At 47.5% G+C, this 21961-nt stretch overlaps 1 pseudogene; it reads right to left on the minus strand.

Annotated features, from left to right (window-relative positions):
* Positions 1-18029: 18029 nt before the first annotated feature.
* Positions 18030-21377, minus strand: LOC129687033 (gem-associated protein 8-like; annotated as a pseudogene).
* Positions 21378-21961: the final 584 nt, after the last annotated feature.

Here is a 21961-nt window from a genome sequence, read left to right on the forward strand (position 1 = left end):
GAAGCAAGCACAGTAGCAAACACCTGTAACCCAGAAGGTAAAGGCAGAAGAACCAGAAGGTCAATATCCTCTTCAGTTACATGGTAAGTGAGAGGCCAGCCCAGGAACACAAGAGACCCTGTCTCTAAATTACTTAATTAAATTAGATGACTACCAAAACCTTACAATAAAGACCTAACTAACATGAAATTAACATTGTTTTCTTTTTGTCTTTGAGACAGGGTCTCCCCTTTGGAGCCCAGGCTGGTCTTGTACTGGGATTTTCCTGCCTCAGCCTCCCAGGTTGCTTACACTATATCCCTGCACCTGCTGGCCTGGCTTGCCACTTTTCTTTTAATTTCCTTTGTGATATCTTTTGATGAATAGAAAAGTTTCTTAAAGAACTACATTAGGGAAGAGGAGGAAGAGAAAGAGGAGAGAGGCCCAGAATTTAAGGTAGCTCTCTCTGAGTACAAGAGTTAGTAATAATGGCTTTTGCTTATTGAGAGCTTATTCTCTGTCTGGGCATTGCTTTAACTAGTGTAAATATGTTTTCTCTTTACAACAACCCAAGATGTAAATGACTGTTTAAACCAGGAGGTTAAGTGTCTGTCAGAGGTCTCACAGCAACTAGGGCAAGCCTGAGTTGACAGCTGGCTGACCAGTTTGCAATAGAACCAGGCCAGGCTAGCCCTTTCTCATGACACCACCAAGTATCTCTTGGTCCTTCCCTCTTGGTTCCTCCTACAGGAAATATCAAACTGCCATTCTTAAGAATGGAAATCCTGGTCCAAACTACACCCATCGCATAGTCGTTATCTGCAGTATAAATAGGACTCCACTTTCTGTTTCAAAACACTGCTCGTGCTATTGACAATTCAAGCTCATTCCTGAGATTGCACAGTGCTATTTTTGAAATGTTACTCTGCATGGCATTTTACTCTGCATAGGCCATGGGGTCTGTGGCCTATTTAACCTGGATATCTCAATTGGCAGAACACTGAGGAGCCTCTGGATTTGAGTGTGTATGTCTAATCTGCAGTCCTGGCTGTTACAACTCTCCCGCCTACCTCTGCCTCCATGCTCACTCCCTAATCCCAGCACAATGAGAAAGGCTTGTTGTTGTGAGGACCTTTATGCAGAGAAAGAAGAGCCCAGACTCAGCTAGCTCCAGGCAAGGCAGACAGGGCTCACTGGTTTCTGGCATCTACATGGATTCTACTGGGAACAGAAATGTGTCCTAGTCAGTCATACATCTATCTATCCATCCATCCAGGAAGGGACCTCTGCCTTGTGCCAGCGGTAGGTGTGGGGTCCACAGATGAGGGGTGAGGTGGGAATGGGCTTCTGGCTATCCCTCAAACCCTTGTAAAGCTCGCATTCAGTGGGGGTGAGAAGGATGGCAAATCAGATTGCAGTAAGATATGTGAGGTGAATTAAAGTATGTGTGAAGGCAAACAGCTGTAGAGATTCTTTACACGATAAATTCAAGGAAGCATCCCTCAAGGGAAGATGCAGAGCCGGCTGTCTGCAAAGTCCAGTGGGAGATATTCCAAGCAGAAAGAGCAGCCAGCATCTGATTCTGGACCAAGAAAATGTAGAGTCTGCAGTGTGGCCTGGTCTCAAGAAGGGGCAAAAACAGAGCTGAGTGGCAGGGGTGTGAGTGACAGTGACAACTGGGGTAGCAGAAAGGCAGCAGGGCTAGATCTCTGAGGGCTAAACAGGGAAGACAAGACCCTGTGTCATTAGCTGTTACCTTAGAAGATGGTGGCGTTCTGTTGGCAGAACCGTGAACCAGCGGGAGCCGTATCATTGGCCTTGAGAACCTATGGCTAGGGCACCCTCCCAAGACGGGATATAACGTTTAAACAAAGACCAACAGCCACAGTTCTAAGTGTCCCTAGACCAGTGCTACCTGAGGATGTGCTGGAACTACAAAATCTTGTGCTTTGGCCCAGGCCTCCTCCAGGCCCAGAGCACACAGCCTCTTAGCAGACAGACCTTCCATGAAATGAGAACTGCAAGGTGCATCACTCTAAATGTGTCCGCAGGCAGGATTCAGGTCCATCTGGTGGGGCAATCGCCACAGAATGAAGACAGGACCGGGCTCATTGGTTGAGCTGATCTCACGGTGTAAAAGTAGAGACAGGACTGCGTCTCCACAGCTCTGGCAAAATTTCATACTTGGCTTCTGTGTGCCTGACAAGGTGTGAGAGAAATTTACATTCCCGAAGCAGGTTGAAGCCTTCCAACCAATTTTGAGCAAATCAGGGAAGGAAAAGAAAAAGGGAAACTGGGTTATTTCAACCACAGTTATATCCAGACCAGCTGCAGAGGGTGTTATCAAATTATCTGCTAAGAAAACCTACCTCCGGCTAAGACTAACACCCCAGGCAGCAGGGGGAAGGGGGGTGTCTTTGAAAACAGTTCTGTGCCTTCAGTAGCTCACAATGCAGCCCTCCTTCACAGCCTGCAGAACAACAGGCCTTGACACTTTAATTGTTCTATTAGAAACCCGGTAATGGGGCTTTAGTAAAAATAGAACTCAGATAGGCTTTAGTCCCCTGTTTTTGCAGCCAGAGGCACTGACTAGAATCATTTCCACAGCGGCATGGTTGGGGGTCACATATGTACAGAAACATGGCTATGGATTCAGTATTTGAGAGTGTCAGTAAAAAGCAGGAGAAGGTGAGTGACTGCAGCAAGGCCTGCCACAGCACCACTGGGGAACCCCTCCAGCTGGGCCCCACAGTCAGGGCGGCAGTGAAAGCAGGAACTGGGTTGTGCTCCTCTGCACCTCCTGACGTGGACTGGCCTGCTTGAATCTTAAAACGGTGACCAGAGTATCAGTTTTGATCTCCTTCATAGTTTCAGGTGGATCATTTTCCAGGTAGGGACCAGTGTCTGGCCTGAGAGGACCCAGGTTCAAATCCCAGATTTGTCATTTTAGAGGTGCATGGTTTGAAGGTGTGCCACTGCTCCTCAACTTCTACACCTATAAAAGGCAGCTCATGACTGCACTTTTTAAGGTCTCTGAGGAGACCTGTAACTTAAGAACGAATGATACAGTCCCAGGGAGAAACAGACTGGGCCAGGGTCAGACTATCTGCTTGGTTTGCAAAGTTACTCCGGACCCTATCGACCTGCCTCATTTATACTGGGCATGCGCTTAATTGTCGGGCAGGCAGCCTGAAGCAATTGGTTTCCCACCTGATTTTTTTTTTTCTATCGATCGATTACTTTGTAGCCCAGGCAGACCTGGAACTCACAATTGTGCCTCAGCTTCCCTGAGCACTAGGATTACAGGCCTGTCTCACCACTCCCAGCCCCTCTTGATTTTTGTCCCTTCCTCCCTTGCTGTTCTGAGCGCCTCACAGTTCCTGTTGTTTGGGATACACTAATGCCATAAGTGTGCCATAAGGGTGCACCAGTGTCTGCACACCTCACGTCCTCTCACGAGGGACTGAGTCCACGTCTACTCCTGACAGTGACCCAGATAAATGAAGACCATTTGTCGCCCAATGAGGGGGAACGTTTTGGAGTTTGGGGGCTGGGAATCATCTTACACATGCTAAGAAAGAGCTCTCTTACTGAGCTGCACCCTAGCCCCGAGAGCAGCTTTCTCATTTTAAAACTCTATCATTCATGGACTGTATACTTTAAATTGGATACATAAATAATTCATTTTTCTTCAAATACAGACTTACAAAACAATTCAAAAATCCAGAGTGGGGGGGGGGGAAAAAGAGGCCCCTTTGCCACCACCTCCTACACCCCACACCCAGCTCTTAGTGCCGTCCTTGGGATGACTGCTACTTCCTTCCAGTGCCTTTGTGCTTGCACACACAGCCTGTTGCCTGAGTTGGAGTCTGTTCTGTAAGCTGGATATGGCTACTCAGAGATCTCACTACCTGTTTGATAAAAACAGCTGCAGGGTTTGTCATGGTAAGGTCACCTGACAGTCCGCTCACCTTCTATGAAGGGCTTGGACCCTGCTTAAATTTTCACAATGCCACGGTAACTGTTGCTAGACTTGGAGAAGACTCACGAGGCTTTCTGCTGAAAACACCTTTGGAGGTAGGACTGATGCTCAGAGGATGTTTGCATGACATTTGGAAGTCTGCTACCAACTGATCTTCCCAAAGGGCTAGCTTTTCTACCAACACAAGTTCCTCTAATTACAAAAGCAAATCATCTTCTCACAAATATGCAAAGAACACAAAGGCTAGAAATGTTAAAACATATATAACTGTAAGCCAGTATGGTGGTGCACACCTGTCCTGCCAACAGGTAGAGGCAGGGGGATCAGGAGTTCACAGGTCACCCTCGGCTATCTGGCCAGTTTGAGGCCAGCAACCTCAAAATGACAACTGCTAACACATAGTGTATTGAGTCTTAAATGTAGCCATAATATAATGCAATTCTCTTTATTGACTGACCTTTTACAGTTAATATATATCACAAAGACTTTCCAAGTCATTTACAATCTTCCATCTTGACAGTCTAGGCTCCCAACATAATTTGAGTAAAAAATGAAAGTATACATGGAAAGAAGAAAGCTTTTTAGAATTATTTTAAAGGGGACTAGGGAGATGGCTCAGCAGTTCAGAACACTAGCTGCTCTTTCTGAGGACCTAGGTTCCATTCCCAGCACTCACATAGAGGCTCACAACTCTTAATTCTAAGGGATCTGATGACCTCGTCTGGCCCTCTGAAAGCACCACCTCCATGGGGCACAAACATACATTCCTGTAAAAGACCCATTAAGTAAATACAATGCTTACAGGTAGCTTTTTAATTATTATTTTTAAAAAACCGCATAAGGCAACATTGAATCCCTTCCCAGCTTATCAAAACCGACAGAGGGCAGCACTGAGAATTCATGCACCTTTGTGGAATCCTCTGCAATCCTGGTTCCTGGCTGTCTTTGGAGTTTGATAATGCTGACTTCTTCCCAGAAATAGCTATCAACATGATCAATGTAATTTGGGAGATGTAATTTCAGAGTACACACACAAGATGTTTAAGGATATATTCTCTTTTTCATTTGCTTGCTTCTTTGTTTTTTGAGACAGGGTTTCTCTGTATAGCTCTGGCTGTCCTGGAACTTGCTCTGTAGGCCTGGCTGGCCTTGAACTCATAGAGATCTACCTGCCTCTACCTCCCAAGCTCTGGGATTAAAGGCATGAGCCACCACTGCCCGGCTCATATTCTCTTTTCTATGTCATCACTTCAAACAGTTGTGCTGAAGGCCCCAGAGATGACACACAGCATATTTGACCCACAGAACTTCTGAACTTGTGCCAGGTAGATTGTGTGTTTGAAGACAGAGCCTTCCTACATAGTCCATGCTGACTTCAAACTCAGCAATCCACTAGTGCTGGGATTAGAGATTTGAGCTGCCATGCTAGACAAACTTGTACTCTTAACTGAGACCCAGGACTTCAGTCCTGGCTTTGATTCTGGCTCTCGTCCCTTTTCCTGTTTCTGCATTTGGAAAACACAGACACTAATAAGAGGTTTCAGGGTTGTTATGAAGTTCAGTGTGTTCACATGAATAAAATGTTTGGAAATGAGGCTGGCATGGGGTAAGTGGTAATTAAACGTCAGTTCTTATTATTTCCAGCATTTTGCCTTTATAACATATCTAACACTCATTACTTCTGAGGGATAAATTCCTAGAGGTGGAAATAGCATGAGAAGATTGTTAGCATACTTACAAGGTTTTAGACATATATTATAGAATTTCTCCCTGAAGATTCATAGTCAGTGATATCTGAGGCCTGGGTTCACAGTGGTAACAAAATGGGTAAAGCTCATCCTTATGGAGTCTTAGCCTATTTTAATTTTCCCAGTGCTGAGGATGGAAGCCAGCCTCCGTGCTAGGCAAGTGCTAACTACCGCCAAGCTCAAGGCTCAGTCCCCTGGGACATTCACTGGAAAGCCATAGCTGGTCTTTACTACTTTGTGGGTTCTTTTTCCCATCCTTTATCCCCCTGGTTTCACCCCTAATCACTAGATAGAAAAGAAAGAAGGTTGGGTGGGGGGGGGATAGAGATCTTTGAATTTAATTTCTTCTTATTTCTTCTCTGAGCATGACCACTAACAAACCGTAACCAAACCCCATGAATGACAAGCAACCACCACCAATGCCTCTGAGGGCTCTAGCATTTATAAACCCTCTGAAAAACACCCAGAATGTCATACAGTTGCTGAAACTATCTGCAGCTGGCAAAAACCACACCTCTGCTAGAGCATGGGGCAAATCATAGTCAGCTGCTGCGGACAGTCTGAAGCAGCCCCGTATTCCCACACCCGGGACTAAACCGAAAACATACTCTTACAATATTACTGTATTTGTTAAAGAAACCAAAATTCCAGACTTGTCATTACAGAAGACAGTAAGCAAATAAGTGGCCCATGAAGTGGCCAGGATTGAAGGAAAAACTAAGGCAGGGTTAGGTGAGGTGGCTGGGACAGCACGGTGGCTGCAATTACAAGAGGTCAGAGGCCTTCTGGGGCAATGGTGGCCTGTGAGGGTGAGCTGTGAGGAGACGGGAGGCAGACGTGGGCTGAGGCCAGGCCGCTGAGCCTGGATGACTGTGTCAAACTGCCACGGGAGTTTTCTCACTTCAGCTCTAGGAAAGATGCAGCAGGCACTCCAGGACATGGAACAACCTGAAGTCGTGTCTTTTGCATTGAATCTGTTTAAGAGCTCTAAAAAAGAAGGGGCAACCATCACTGTCCTCCAGGAAAATCTGACATCCTGTTTTCTTGGTAAAATGAAACGATTCAGATTTTCACGCCCATCCTCTTTTTCCTTAGGACAGTAAAAGGGCAGGAGTAAAATGAGAAGACACAGCTTGTTTTGTTAGTCCCTGGGCTGTGTTCCCAGACAGCATGAGACAGGAACCCTCAAGCATTTGGGTCTGAGGTGACAGTTTCCAGATGAGGAAGCGTCCCTGAACGTGCTTCTTCTTCCTGTGCCTTCAGTCCCAGAGATGTGTGAGTTGGAGAGGTAGGTCAAGAAGGAGCTGTGGTGTAGACTGACCAGCAGCAGCAGCAGTAGCATCAAGCCAGTGCACTTGGGCAACATTGGGGCTGAGATAAGAAGGCTGGAATCTCCACTCATGTCCCCCAAAGTAGAGCCTGAACTCTACTCTGAAGAAACTAAGATGTGCCGAGGGGCGGTGAAAGATGAGACGCAGAACTGGAATGGTTCAGATGAGGGGAGGTGGTGTGGGTAAAGAGTTGAGGCAGGAGGATGTACCTGTTGACACCGGGGTCAAGTCCTAGCATAACGAAATTCTTCTGCATCTTGCTCCTTCCTCCCATGTGTGGCTTCCCTTGGTGACAGGTAAGTGATCACCCACTGAGTGTGGCTGTGGGCGCCCAAAGGGAAGGTAGACAGAAACCACCGAGAGGGGCTGGCAGTCCCTGTGGAGGAGGAGGACCCTGTAGCCCAGGCCTGGCTGAGAGTGCATGGCCTCCAGCTTCTGACCTCCAGTACCGCGACCCCGTTACTTTAATCCACCTAATTTGTGGTGACCTGTTACAGCCACAACAGGAAGTGAGTACAGAAAGAGAAGGGGAGAGAGATGAAGCTGGGGGGTTCTTAGTTTGTTTGGGCTGCAATAGCAAAACATTCAAACTGGTAACTTATAAACACAGTTCGGCCAGTGAGACGGTTAGGTGAGTCAAAGTGCTTACTGCCAAATGGAACAGCTTCAGTTCAATCCCACAGAGTGGGAGGAGAGAACTGACTCCCGAAGGTTGTCCTCTGACCTCCATACAAGTATTGTGGCATAGATAACCAAATAAATGGATAAATAAAATGTAGTTTAAAAAATTGTAAACTGCCGGCTATGGTGGCACAAGCCTTTAATCCCAGCACTTGGGGAGGCAGAGGCAGGCAGATCTCTTGAGTTCAAGGCCAACCTGGTCTACATAGTGAGTTCCAGGACAGCCAGAGCTACAAAATGAGACTCTGTCTCAAACCAAACCAAACCAAACCAAACCAAAAACAAAAAATAAAGATTACAAACCACAGAAATTTACTTCTTTCAGTTCTGGAGCCTGAGGAGTCCAAGGTCAAGGTGCTGGCAGATTTTCTGTGTGGTGAGGACCCATTTCCTTGTTCTTAGGTGGAGCCTCATGGATACATCCTCACAGAGAGGACAGGGTTAGTAGTTTGAATGTGAAATGTCCCCACGGGCTCATGTGTTTGAACACTAGTCCCTACCTCATAGCGCTGTTGTGGAATATTATGGAACTTTGAGGAGGTGAAGTCGCAGTAAAGAAGTAAGTCACTGGGGGTGGGTCTTGAGATGGAATAGCCACGCCCCACTTCCTGTCTGCTGATACTATGTGACATTCTCCTCACCTCCTGTTGCCATGCCTTCCCCACCTTGATGGGATGTAGTCCATGACTCCTAGGTAACTTCTTGTCAGGTGTTTGGTCACAGAAAAAAAAAGAAAGTAACAAATCATCTCTTTTATAGGGGTGTTAATCCTGATCATGAGGTGAGTGGGGCCAGGGCACAGACCATAGCACTGACTCCAGGGGGAGCTTCTCTATGACTGTCTCCTACACACAGTGTCCATTCTCATCACTTCCCTCCAGATGCTTTCTAAGGCTCCATGAGCATCTCAGATGTCAATCCCACCATGACTTGTCCCTCTAGCCCTTGTGATCTAGGTAGAGGAAGCATTTGGTTGATCTGTAAGTCTAGGGACCTCAGAACAACCTGTGCTTGTTCGGCCAGAAACAAACAGAACATCTGTATCCTCAGTCTGTTCTCACATCATTGGCATGGATTTGCTACTGTGGCTGGACTTGACTCCCATCCCTCCTGGACCTCACACCGTCTACTGTGAGAAGCTGGGGTGTATCTACACAAGCCCCAGCTGGGCTCCGTCACCCATTCACTTTTGCACTCTTGGGAGATGGAAGAGGAGGGCGGTTTTGAGCGCTCACATCTGTTAAGAAAGCGGCTGATGGAGACAGTGTGATAAATAATGCAGAGGTGAAAGCCTTTAAATCAGAAATGGCTTGACGTCAGGGCTTCAGTGCCTGAGCAGGGCACTTATACTGATCTATGCACAAAAGAGCTGGCTCAGCTCAAGCACTGTGTTTATGATGGGTTTTCCTGTGTCATTGTTGCTGGATGATCGAGCTGAAGGTCAGTCTGGGCACTGAGAGAGGTGGGATCATATGAGCCCACAGGTGCACAGCTTTTGGACCAACTGCCTCTGCCAGTCTCCTTGGACCCTGCCCAGGACACTGAGAACATGCTCTCAAGGGTCAATGATTCTTCAGCTCTTTATTGCTCTACAAAGATGAGTAATAAAGAGCAAGGTAGGGCTTGGAAAGAATGAATTCATCTGGCACCTCATTTTCAGACAAGGAGCCCAGGCCCTGCAGTCCTGTAATCAGTCAGGAGGGCCACAGTTCCTGACTGAAGGTACCAGAGAAAAACTTCCTTTGTTCGTGAAGCTTCTGGGGTCCAAGGTTGGCCTTGACGGTCCTTAGCTTCTGGATACAGGACTCTAATCTCTGCCTCTGTGTTCATAGGGCCCTCTCCTTCCCTCCTCACCCTGTCACGTTCCTACTGTGCAGCCTAGTCTCTAGCTTCATTCCTCTCTTAGAAGAACACCAGTTGTGCTCAATTAGAGTCCACCCTACCAACATCAGCTTTGCTTCACTACACCCCAAAATATTCTGTTTTCAAATATAGTCATATTCACAGGAATCCCAGGCTAAGTCTGTCTTCAGTAACAAGGAGACAGAAGACTTGTCAGTGAAAATCTGTAACAGCCATTACGGACAAGTGTTGTCAGTATTGAAACAATAATAAAAATGCCTCACCTGACAGGCTGAACCTAAGACTGCTGAGAAGAACCAAGAGTGCTGTCACATACTATAAATTCCAATACTTCAGAGGATGGAGCAGGAGGACTGGGAGTTGGAGTTAAGCTAGGGCTACACAGTAAGACACTGCCTCAAAATAATAATAATAATAACAATAATAATGATGACAAAGAGATACTCATATCTATAATCCTCACATTTGGGAGGTTGAGGCAAGAGGCTCTTAAATTTGAGGTCAAACTAGGCCACATAGTGAGTTCTAGAGCAGCCAGTTGAGTGAGACTCAGTAAAGTGGGAGAGTAAGAGAGGAGGGAAAGCAAGAGGGGAAGGAGAGAAATAAAGCTACTAGTACACTCCTAACTTGTTTATAGGAGTGGAAAATGGCTCAACCACTTAGGAGAAAAGACAGATAGCGCCTTTGTTTGGTTGGTTGGTTGGTTTGGCTTGGTTTGTTTTTTAGAGACAGAGTTTCTCTATGTAGTCTTGGATGTCCTGGACTCACTTTGTAGACCAGGCTGGCCTCAAACACACAGAGATCCAACTGCCTCTGCCTCCCTGAATGCTGGGATTACAGGTGTACACCATCATACCTAGCTTCAGACAGGACCTTTGTAGCTGAACTTGAAATCAAAGGACTGTAGAAACTGGAACCCCCCCCCAAAAAAAAAAAGAACAAGGCTGAGAATACATGACAAACCAGGGGTCAGCCACATCAGTCTTAGAGTATCTGACCCTGTGCAGGTCTACTTTCCCCTCCTAGCACATGCTGAAGGCCCACGAAGCCCCAAACTCATCACATCCTGCAGTCTTTGTTAGGGAGGGCCGTTGCCATCCAATGGAGCGCCGTCTGTCAGAGAATGTAACTGCACAGCTTATCCCGCTGGGCTAAGTGCTACTCCAACCTGAGGCTCCATCTGCCTTCCTTCCTGAATCCCATGAGCTTAGAACACAGCTCTGCATTGGCCAGAACTTGGCCCGTATATGCTGCATGGGAAGTATGCAAACCCTCTCTGCCCCGAAGTCCACTTGGAAAAATATCAACAAACCACAAATTGAATGTTTTTTAAAACTCTAGTTATAAATTTAAAGCACTGGAAAATACAACTGCAAGAAAAATTACAAGGAAGAAACATCCTTTCAAGTCAGCATCCAGACAGGGCTGCCCTCAGCATCTGGGGACAAATTGCCCCAGCAAGTTGCCTCTTTGTTTTGTTTTTTCTATTTATTCTTCTCTCATACAATACATCCCAGCCACAGCCTCCTCCCTCTCTACTCCTTCCAGTCCTCCTCCCCACCACCCCTCTCCCCCAGATCTACTGCTCCTCCATTTCCCTCCCAGTGCTATCAGCTGAACACAGCACAAGATGCAGTAAGACGACGCACAATCCCTCTTATCAAGGCTGGACAAGGCAGCCCAGTAGGAGGGAAATGGCCCTGAGAGCATGGAAAAGAATCTGAGATACCCTCTCTCCCAGTGTTAGGAGTCCCACAAAAATGCCAAGCTAAACAACCATGGCATGTATGCAGAGGACCTAGCAGAGACCCATGCAGGCTCCAGTCTCCGTGAGCCCCCACGAATCCTGCTTAGTTGATTCTGTGGGCCGTGTTCTCTGACTTCTTATTTATTTATTTATTTATTTATTTATTTATTTATTTATTTATTTATTTGGCAAGATTTCTCTGTGTAGCCATGGTGGCTGGTCTCAGAGATCCGTCTGCCTCTGCCTCCTGAGTCAACTATTTTTTAAGATTTGTGTGTGTGTGTGTGTGTGTGTGTGTGTGTGTGTGTGTGTGTGTGTCCATGCACACCAATCAAATGTGTATGAGTGTAAAGGCCAGAGGAGGGTCAGATCGCTGGAACTGGAGTTACAGGCTCTTGCCTGACATGGTGCTGGGAATTGAACTTGAGTTCTCTGGAACAGCAGCAAGTGCTCTTAACCACTGAGCCATCTCTCCAGCTGCCCAAGCTGCCTCTTCTGAGAAGGGTCTGACATAGTCTCCCAGGATTTGAGACTTGTCTCCTTGCCCCGCCTGGCTGCTGAGCCCAGGCACACAGTCAGCCAAGGCCTCGTCCTTGCTGAGCTGGTGGCACGCTCCTACTCCACTGCTCCAGCTCTGATAACCACAGGCTTGTGAGAGCCTGAGTTCAAAGGAAAAAACGAAGATGGAAAACTGCACCGCAGTCAGTCAGCAAACAGGTTTTCAAAGCACATACATTTTGAAAACAAGGCTATTAAATTAGCCAAAGGAACATATCAGATCCAGCAGAGTGAGTTCCAAACGGTGTTTTGAAATGATTAACTTATCAGGACAGCAGAGACAAGCAGGGCTACAAAGTGGAGGTGGTCCTAGGATGTGCGGAGACGTGCTGGCTTACACCTGTAATCCCAGAATATAGGAGGCAGAGGCAGAATCATGAGTTCAAAACCAACCTTGGCTGTATAGCAAGGCCCTGTATCCAAAAAGAAAAAAAGGAAGGAAGGAAGCTGGGGGAGAAGCTCAGTGGCAGATGCTTGCCTAGCGTATGCAAGGCTCTACTGATTGATTTCTAGTATTGAAAAAGGCAGGGGGTAGAGGGGGAAGAAGACCAGCAGAAGTATCATGAGGAAGGTGCTTGTCCCACGAAGTCAGGGGCTTTTAGCGTGTCAGGAGTGTGGACAGAGGCATCTAGCCTGTCTTTGTTCTGTCACAGACCCTCAGCATCTTTCTGAACTTCCCCATGCCTTGGGTTTCTCATCTATAAATGGGGATAGCAGCTTTGCACAGAGGCGCTGACAGTACTGTGGCCAGTGAGCTTTATCTGTGGACAGTTACTACTGATTAAAATGGGGACAAGCTAAATTGCTGTTTCATAGGCTTGGGGCAACAAATATATAAAACATTTCAGCAGATTAGCATCCAAATGAGCTTGTAGTCTTATTGTGGTTGCTCCTATGAAGAATGGAGTGGAAGGGACCGACAAGATGGCCCAGCTGGTAAAAGGTGCCCAGCTTTGATTCTCAGGACCCGCTTGGTGGAGGGAGAGGACTAATTCCTGCAAGTTGTCCTCTTACCATACACAGGCCATGGCACACATGTGCTCGCTCCCCCCAAAATAAATTAATTAAATGTAATAAAAATAGTAAAGAATTGGGAGGGTGTGTTTGTGGTATAGCACAGCTTGACTTTAGAACAAGATGGCATTGGGCAGGGCCAGAATTACTGAAATGATTTGGGACCTCAGAACACGACTGACACAAAGCCAAAGCCAACAGAGGCTGCCTCAAGTGCTCCACACGTACAGCTGCACCTGTACGAGAGGAGAAAATGATCCTGATTACAGCTCAGCTGCAAGACCAGAAGGGGCAAAGAGTTCAACCTTGAATGTTCAAACTCACCTCCACACACATGGCATGCACACTCCTTCCTAATAAACACACACACATGCACTCAAATACACCCTGCCTTCCATACACTGGAATGAGGGGGCTTCCCTATGGGCCCAGCTTTGAAGGGAAGTGGGGCGCTTGCACACTGTGCCAGCTGGCAAAGGAGGAACTATGCTTACAAGGTGTAGCTAGTGTGTAGGAAGAGGGGCAGGTTGTGCCATGCACCAGGAGAGGGAGAATTGGGGGCAGGGGAGGCTGGCAGGGAAGGAACTGACCCCAGTCCTCTCCAGAGGACACAGAGGTCACAGCTTTGGCAGGCAGCATCTGGTGCCAGAAGGAGGCAAATAATTGGCCATAAATAATGTATGGGCTAAGCAGGGGTGGCTGGTGGAGCCAGGAGCAGCTAAAAGACTTAGATGCAGGAGACCCCTGAAGGAATTCCCACTTTTGCCTCGGAGACAAAGTGCCTCCTCTCAGGAGCCATTTCCCCAAATGACAACTGGGGCATTCATCCTAGTGACCAGCCACTGTGAGGATGGCCAGGCACAGGGAGATGTTGTCAAAAGGAAGGCCTAGCCCAAAGTGAGGAGAAGGAGAATTACTTTCCCCTGCCCCCAGCCCCGGCTCCCTGCCTCAGGTCTTGTAGATTATACTTACCAAAGACAGAAGATAGATTAGAGTGCACCATGGGAGGACTCGCAAATCAGGTGGGTAGACTCGGGCTCACAGAGCATCTGACATGCTTTTAGGGAAGTGATGAGACAAGGAGGATTCTGGGAGACACAGTGGGAAGGCAGGTCTATGGAAACACCAAGGGAGGATGGGGCCAGTTAGATTCACCATGATGCCTTGGTGGTCCTACTGTGCTCCAGCGGCTCCCTGGTAGGAAGCCATGAAGGGAACCTTTACAAATGCATGTCCTTACTGGATGTGGTGGGACACACCTCTAATCTTGGCACTTAAAAAGACTGAAGCAAAAGGATCTTAAGTTTCAGGCCAACCTGCTTCTAAATATTCAGATCCTGAAAGAACAAAGACAGACAGACAGAGCGAGCCTACAAATGTATGTCCTGCTTTAGGGAAACAGGGGGAGCCAGAAAGATTTCTGAGTATTTGGTTCCTCCCAATCGTCAGTTCAAACTAACTGATATTATATAGTGTATGTTTGGGACGGCATAGTTACTGTCACTGTGGTGCCCCTGACAGACTGACACTGTCATGACTCTTTCATGATGGCCTGTTGTGGAGAGGCTGAGAACCCTGACTGGAAGAAGGGGAGACTCTGCATGCTGGTTTTGGCTGTGAAGGCAGGAGCTGTGATACCCAGAGATGGCATACCGACCTGAGGCCAAGTAGTGACAACCTGCCGGGGTCCACCTGCTGGGCCTTACTTTTCACTTAACAGCTTGCAATGCCTTTCCTTGAAGGTTTCTGACCCCATGGCCTTCTTTGTGATCCACTTAACCTGATCCAAACCCACTGGGTTGGTGTCAAGACAAAATTACGGCCCTCCTTGAAACCTCCCAGTTGGCACTTGATATAAAAATGGTGTGTGTGTGTGTGTGTGTGTGTGTGTGTGTGTGTGTGTGTGTGTATGATCACTTATTCTCATGTGTCTTTCCTGCTATCAGTAACCCACTTAAAGTCAATCATTATTTAATAAGTGGCCATTAACTGATGAGAATTGTGATCCTTGGCATTAGAGTTGAGACACTATCCTATTTTTTTTTTCCACTGTGGCTGTAAAAGAAATTACCTCTTAAGAAGCTTAAAACAGCACACATTAAAAAAATTTATGTCAGTCTTTTGTTTGCATGTATATCTGTATACCGTGAGCACACAGTGCTGACAGAGGAACTGCTGGGCCATCTCTCCAGCCCTTGAGCACAGTTTTAAAAATACTTTTGGAGGTCCTCCATCTGAAATGTTTCTTCAGGCTAAAAACATAATGTCTCCTTCACTGCTTCCCTTTCAGAACCTTAGGAAATATTCCACGTCAGCCCTTTTCAGCTTCCAGTCTGCCCACCTGCTTTGGTACAGGGCCCTGGCCTCTAAAACCTCGAAATCCAACAACTTTGTCAAACCAAATCCTCCTCAGGCTTCCCTCTCTTGTCCCATTCTTGTGTCTCCCTTCTATTTTCCAGGGCCCCTGTGATTTCATGGGCCACTCAGAGAACCCAGGATAATCTCCATATTTTACATTTTTATTAATTTGTTTATGGGGGTGGGGCATGTGTTACTGCGCACACGTGGTGCTGAGAGGACAGCTGTGGATTTGGTTTTCCCCTTCTGCCGTGTGTATCCTGGGGATTGGACTCAGGTTATCAGACTTGAGTGACAAGTGCATTTATCTGCTTAGTCATCTCTCCAGCTCCCTGTTTGAAAGCCAACTGAGCTGGGATACAGAATAGTTGGTAGAATGCACGAAAGAAGTCCTGAGTTCGATTTCCCAGTGCCATAAAAACTGGATGTGGTAGCACACCCCTGTAACCCTAGCCCTTGGGTGGAGGTACAGGCAAGAGTACCAGAAATTCTAAGTTATTCTCAGTTACCCGGGCTAGAATACAAGAGGCCCTTTCCAAAAACAAATAAACCAGCCGATTGGCATCTTTTCCCTAGAACCTTCATTCCCTGATGTTAGCTAACCTAACGCAGTCACAGTTGCAGGGATTAGGGCATAGGAATTGAGTGTGGCACCTAACGCAGGTATTTTGTCTGCTGCAATGGTATGGCAGACCTGCATGGCTCTTTCTTCACTTACTCATTCACTGATTTATCCAATGAATATAATCAATGGAGGAAGTCTTGGTGGAAGTCTCCCTGAGGGTAGAATTGCATTCGCTTACTGTAAAGCCCCAGGCCATGAAGCCTAAGCTGTCTACGGACGGCTTTACCCCTTGAGTGCAGGCTGGACAGTCAGGAAAGCAGAATGAGATGAGACCTTAGGAGAAGAGCTGATCTATCCTAGAGTCAGCGTAGGGGACTCAAGGCTCGGGCAAGGGCTTATACAGGAGCCAGGGCACCAGTTAGACAGGTTGCAACAATGGCAAATCCCAAGAAAAGAAAGAACAGCTTGGCTTAGAAGAGGCTTCCTAAATTTGGGGCTGTGTCCCAAGAGACTGGAAAGCAGAAAATCACTGACTGAGCACAGCAGTGATGCCCACAGTAGTGCCTCTGTGTTTCCCGAGAAATCACGAGGCTGGCGTGGATCTGCTGCAGGCACCTCAGGAGCCTCTAACTGCCTACACCCTGCCTGGAAAAATACACACTCTAAAGTGTAGTGTCTACTGAACACACATCCTTTCTCAAAACTTAAAAAAAAAAGTCCCATCATTCTCTCCCAAGTAGGGGACTTGATAGAGACCTCTGGTTCCACCCAAATCTGCTGTCATGGCACTGAGAAGATGGGGGAGGGGGTGAATGTAGCACTGAGGATAGGTGTCCTTGGCTGATCCAGCCATAGGAGTGAATGGATCCCAAGTCAGACAAGTGGAGCTCGGCCTAAGCTCAGACCAGGGTGGGGCTGTGACAATGACAGCCCAAGAAGCCTGAGCACATGGGAGGGGGTTCCAGCTCCCAGTATCTCAAGACAGAGATTCCGGTGGGTGTGTGTTTTCTCCTTGGGAAGGAAATTAGCTTTGTTCTTCTCCAAAGGGGCTCACACCTTTCATCTTCTCTCTGCCAGGTTCCCATCTGTTGGGCTTCCTAGACTCACTGGGAGGCCATGGAAGCTGTGCTTCCAGTTAGTCCTGCAAGCTTATGCTCCAGCCAGTGGGCACGAAGGCTCAGGGAAGCCGCCATGGCCACCAGCCATGAGGGGTGCTTTTCCTTGACCATGGAAGGCACGAGCCCCTCTTTGTAACAAAGCATCAACTCAGAAACATCAACTTGTTTGGCTCAGCTACACAGTTCATCCACAAGTCTGCATCAGTTTTGTTTTTTAATATTTATTTGAAATGATTAACAGGGAGTTCCACTAATAGAAGAGAAACCTGGTTGGGTTCAATCTCTTCCAACGCTAACACTTTACACAACTACAGAACAAGATCAAAGCCTGGGGCTTTAACGGCAGGTTGGCACACTGGGGAAGGTAGAGGCTGGTGACAGACACACCTTTCTTTCCCTTGGCTTCTCCCCAGAACCGGTGCAGGTGTGGAAACAGTCGTGCTTTAAGCGCACACTGGCTTCCAGATGGGAATGAGCTGCACTGACAGGTGGCAGAGAACACCTAACCAGACAAGGGAGGCTGCTGAGTGGTTTGCCAGGCATGTGCAAAGGCTTGGGTGGCAGGAGCTACTTGCAATATTGCTTCCAATTATAAAAAAACGAACATACCCTAAATGTTCAGGTGATACAGAGTTGGCTAAGAAAATTAGGTGCACCCCAAAGAGGGGGAAAAAAAACAGTGCAGCTATTACAATCACATTGGAGGAGAATTTTTGTTTGTTATTGAAACAGGTTCTCACTTGATAGCCCAGGCTGGCCTGGAAACCACTGGATAGCCCAGCCTGGCTTTGAACAGAATTCTTTCTCGGCTTTCCAAAGGAATAATTTTTTATCAAGATAAAAATAAAATGGTAATGTTGTACCCTAAAATGTTAATACTGGCTTTAATTTTTTTTAAATAAGGTCTTGATCTTTCACTGTGTGTATGTGAAGCTGGACAGACAGATGAGTGGACAGAGCTCTTTCCAGTCACCCCATCTGCTGACCTTACATTTATCTGCAGGCTCAGCTGTCTCTTCCTCCAGCAAGACCATCCTGAGAGCCCCAGCCCCTCAATGCACTCCACAGTAAGCTCAATTATGCATCTTGACTACGTATCCCTGGTGCCTAGACTCTGGGCTATCTGCTGGTTTCTTCCATCACAGAATCAAGTTTAAAGAAAAGATCAACTCCTATTTCTAGTGGACTCTATGGCACAGGGCTCAGCACCAAGGGGCAAGAAGTCAATGTCACGAAAGGTGAGGAGGGCTCCCCTCCAGCTAGCTGTCTGGCTCATGACCTCTGAATTGGGAGGGGAGGGAGTGCCTGCGTTCCCTCTCCCAGCTAAGAGATGAAGATTCTTTGGCTCCAGGCTCATCTGTGCCCCTGCAACCCCATGATTTAGTCCTCCTACTTGCTCCCAGTCATGGTCACGAGAGGACCACAGAGGGACGGTGACTCAGCCCAATTCATCACCACAATGGAAAAACCCAGTCACCTGTCCTGGCAGCAGGCAGGACTGCTCCTGCATCTGGAAGGGCAGCAAGCCACACTGCTTTGAAGGTCCTTTTGTCTTTCACCTACCGGAAAAAAAGAATCAAGATGAGAAATCATGAGGGAGCCACCACTGGTTGACACCTGGGGCTCACAGGGCAGCGCAAATCTCAGGGACCAGGGGCATCATGTCACTCAGCATCAGGAACCAAGTTAAGTGTCCATGTGTGTCAGCTAACTGTGCTGCAATCCCACTGTTCTCTGAAGAGTCTCTGGACGATTATTTGGCTACCAGCATTTAAGGTAGTCCTACCAGGCAGAGCCCACTTCCCTCTGCAGGACATGAAAATACCTCTTCCTGGCTTCCCTTGCAGCTTTATCAAAGGGCCTGATCTGGGCTCCTCCAACCAGATGTTGTGCTCTGGGCCAGGAATTAGGAACCAATACACACAGCGCCCATCCAGCTGGTGAGGATGGCAGCAGCAGCAGCAGCATTCACTCTGCTTCAGAGGCAGCTGTGGTCCAGATGGCAGCATCCAGTGTCTGTGTCCACGGATACTGCTCTTTGCAACACCCAGGCCTGGGGACAGCGCTGGCAGCATTAGCATCAGATCAAGGTTGCTGGCTGATCAAGCCTGGCTTCTGCTACCCTGAGAGGTCCCACATATCTTACTAAGTCCCCTTGTGCCCCAGTTAGCTAGAATAGGTTGTTTCCCGCAGCAAACACCCCGCCTGACATTTTAGTCTGCTTTCAAAAGAGGACATGGAAGCTTTCTTCTCCAGCCTAGGCATGGCACTGCCAGTCTTTCGCTTATTCTGCATAGCAGTGACTGATGAGGCATCTTCCAAGGAACTAGGAACAAGGCCAGGGACACTTCTTAGGGGCGACCTGTCCCTGCACGAGCTTGGCCCTCGGCTGTATTTGCTCCACTCTCTATATCCCCACCATCCAGCTTGCCTTCAAGCAGCAGGCAGCCTCCATGGGGATGAAGGCAGGAATATAAAGGAAGCCTGGGGACTGACAGTGGGCTCTTCTACTGGCTCAACAGTGACAATCTTGCAGTGACCCGTCCAGAGCAGTCTGCTCCCACAGCACCTGTCCTCAACTCAGCAGTCCCCTGGGGCTCCTACAATCACCTTTTTCATCACCTAGCAAGTTGCCACACTTGGGTTGAAATGCAAATCCTGGTATGACAGAGTGTGCCCTTGATCTTATGGGTCATCTGAGCCAAGCAGATATACAGCTTCTCTGTCCTGTTTTCCTCCATCTCTAGGCAAGAACTTTAGTGAACCAGACATTACTAGCAATTTAAGAGACAGCGCAACACACACAATGATAGCTTTTGGTCATAGGAATCTTCCTCATGTTGACAACAGTATCCCTCCTGCTCACAGAATTCTGTGTGGCTATTAGATTGCATCCACCACGTGAAGGGCCCACAGGGACTTGCTGAACATGTTTCTATCAGGCTACGGACCTCTTTCTCTGAGAAATGCCCAGAAGGACAGTTGAAGAGAATGCATCCAAAAACAAAGGAAGTGAAGCTAATGACTGTGTTCAGGAGGCATTCCCTGGGGTCCCTGTGCTCAGAGCTCAGAACTTCAGGGGGATGACAGGCCAGTACTTGGGCTGCTTTTTGTCATATTTCTTGTCAAAACTCAGCTGTATAGAAGCCTCCATGGCCAGGATCTTGGGAGCACTCTCCCCATACAAACTCTTCATCTCGGCCTGGTGCTTTACACCAGACCTCTCTGACTCCACTGATTGGCAGCTGTAATACAGGTCGTGGTCGGCATTCACGTAGCCACCCAGCCATTCCTCATCCAGCTGCTGCTGCTGCTGTCGCCTTCGCTCCTCTCTGTGCCTCTCAGTCTCTGCAAAGTACTGGCGCAGATCCTTGGTGATTTCCATATCGCTCAGGTCACATTCTACCTCGTCATCTGACTCTGAGCCCTGCTCTTCCTGTTCCCACAGTGCTTCATCTTCTCTTGTGGATGCCTGGATCCTACTGCAGTCATGCAGAGGCTGCCCAGACCTTTCAAAATGTGAAGAAGTGTAGGGCGACTCCTGCCAGGCCATGTGCTGGGCTAGCTGAAGGAAACCCAGCTCCACAAGCATGAGAACTCCAAGGAGGAAGTGCATGAGGAAGGAACCATCAGACACTGAAGCAGGAGTCCCTGAACTTTCTGTAGGCATTCTGCTGGCTGAGCATCCAAGCCATCGCACAAAATAATGTCGCCAGTACTGTGCATATGCTGGGTGAGAATACCAAGATTCAGTTGCTCTCCATCTTGACACCATTGTTGCTATCTCTTACTGGAAAGTCCAACTAGGCATTCGTGAGCACAACGCTTACAAATGTCAGGCGATGGGATGTGAAGCAGTGGGCGTTTTCATCGTGCATCTCGTTCTGAAATTATTGAGAAGGGTAGAAATTGGAAAGTCTGATTGTATGAGGCAGCAATGACAATTTCATCATCACCATCAATAACAGCCACCACTTATTGGACACTAAAACCATTGTATTCTGAAACTTCAATAATTGTGTTCCTCACAGTCTGCCATTTAGTGTGTGTGTGTGTGTGTGTGTATGTGTGTGTGTATATGTGCATTTGTGACGTACCCATGCCTGTGCTTGCCTGAAGTTGACAGGGGGTGTCTCTGTTTTAATTATTGAGGCAGTCTCTCTCACTGAAATTGTAGCTCACCATCCAGCTAGTCTAGATAGCTGGCAGGCCCCAACGATGCAGTCTTTGCCCCCTGAGTGCTGTGAATACAGTTGGCCACCATGCCTACTGGGCTTTACGTGGGTTCTGGGAATCTTAATTCTGTTTTCAGGGCAAGTGCTTTATCCTGAACCATCTCCCCAACACACACACACACACACACACACACACACACACACACACACACTTCATTTAATTCTTACAGGAGTCTTCTGGGGTCAGCAACATCCTAGTTTCACAGAGTATGAAGAGGAGGAAGACAGGAGAAGTCACATGGAAAAAAAGAAAAAAGAAAATAAAGTGCCCCACCCTCTACCTACAGAACCATGGCCGAACAGAAGAAAGACATTTCAGAGAATGTTCATTCTGTCACTACTAAGGACTGTCCCACCCCAACTCCTTTAACAAAAAAAGACACTAAAAGGGAAGGATTCCCAAATGTGAGGAAACTAAGCCTGCTGCGTTGGTCTCAACACAAGAACTTCAGTTTGAATTCCAGTCACTGAAAGGATCGATATTGGCTCAGACGAAGACAAAGTTCTCAGAACAAAGGAGATGGACAAAGGACAGGGAATGAGGGACAAAGACAGAAGATGGAGGATTAGGGAGGAGAGGAACCTCTAGATAGAGAGGAGACAGATGTGGCCCATAGGAAAATGGTGATTTAAAAGGTAAAAGGAGAAACCCCGTGTTAGGATGAAGTGTTTCATTTTAGTTGGACATGTTAATTAGGGCAGGAATAGGGATAGCTGGATCTCAGCCTCTGGAGGAAGTGGCCAAATAAGAGAATAGACCGTGGTGGGTATCTTTAGGAATG

The sequence above is a fragment of the Psammomys obesus genome, unplaced genomic scaffold (genome assembly GCF_907164565.1).
Source record: "Psammomys obesus unplaced genomic scaffold, mPsaObe1.curated_primary_1811, whole genome shotgun sequence".
NCBI classification, from domain to species: Eukaryota; Metazoa; Chordata; class Mammalia; order Rodentia; family Muridae; genus Psammomys; species Psammomys obesus.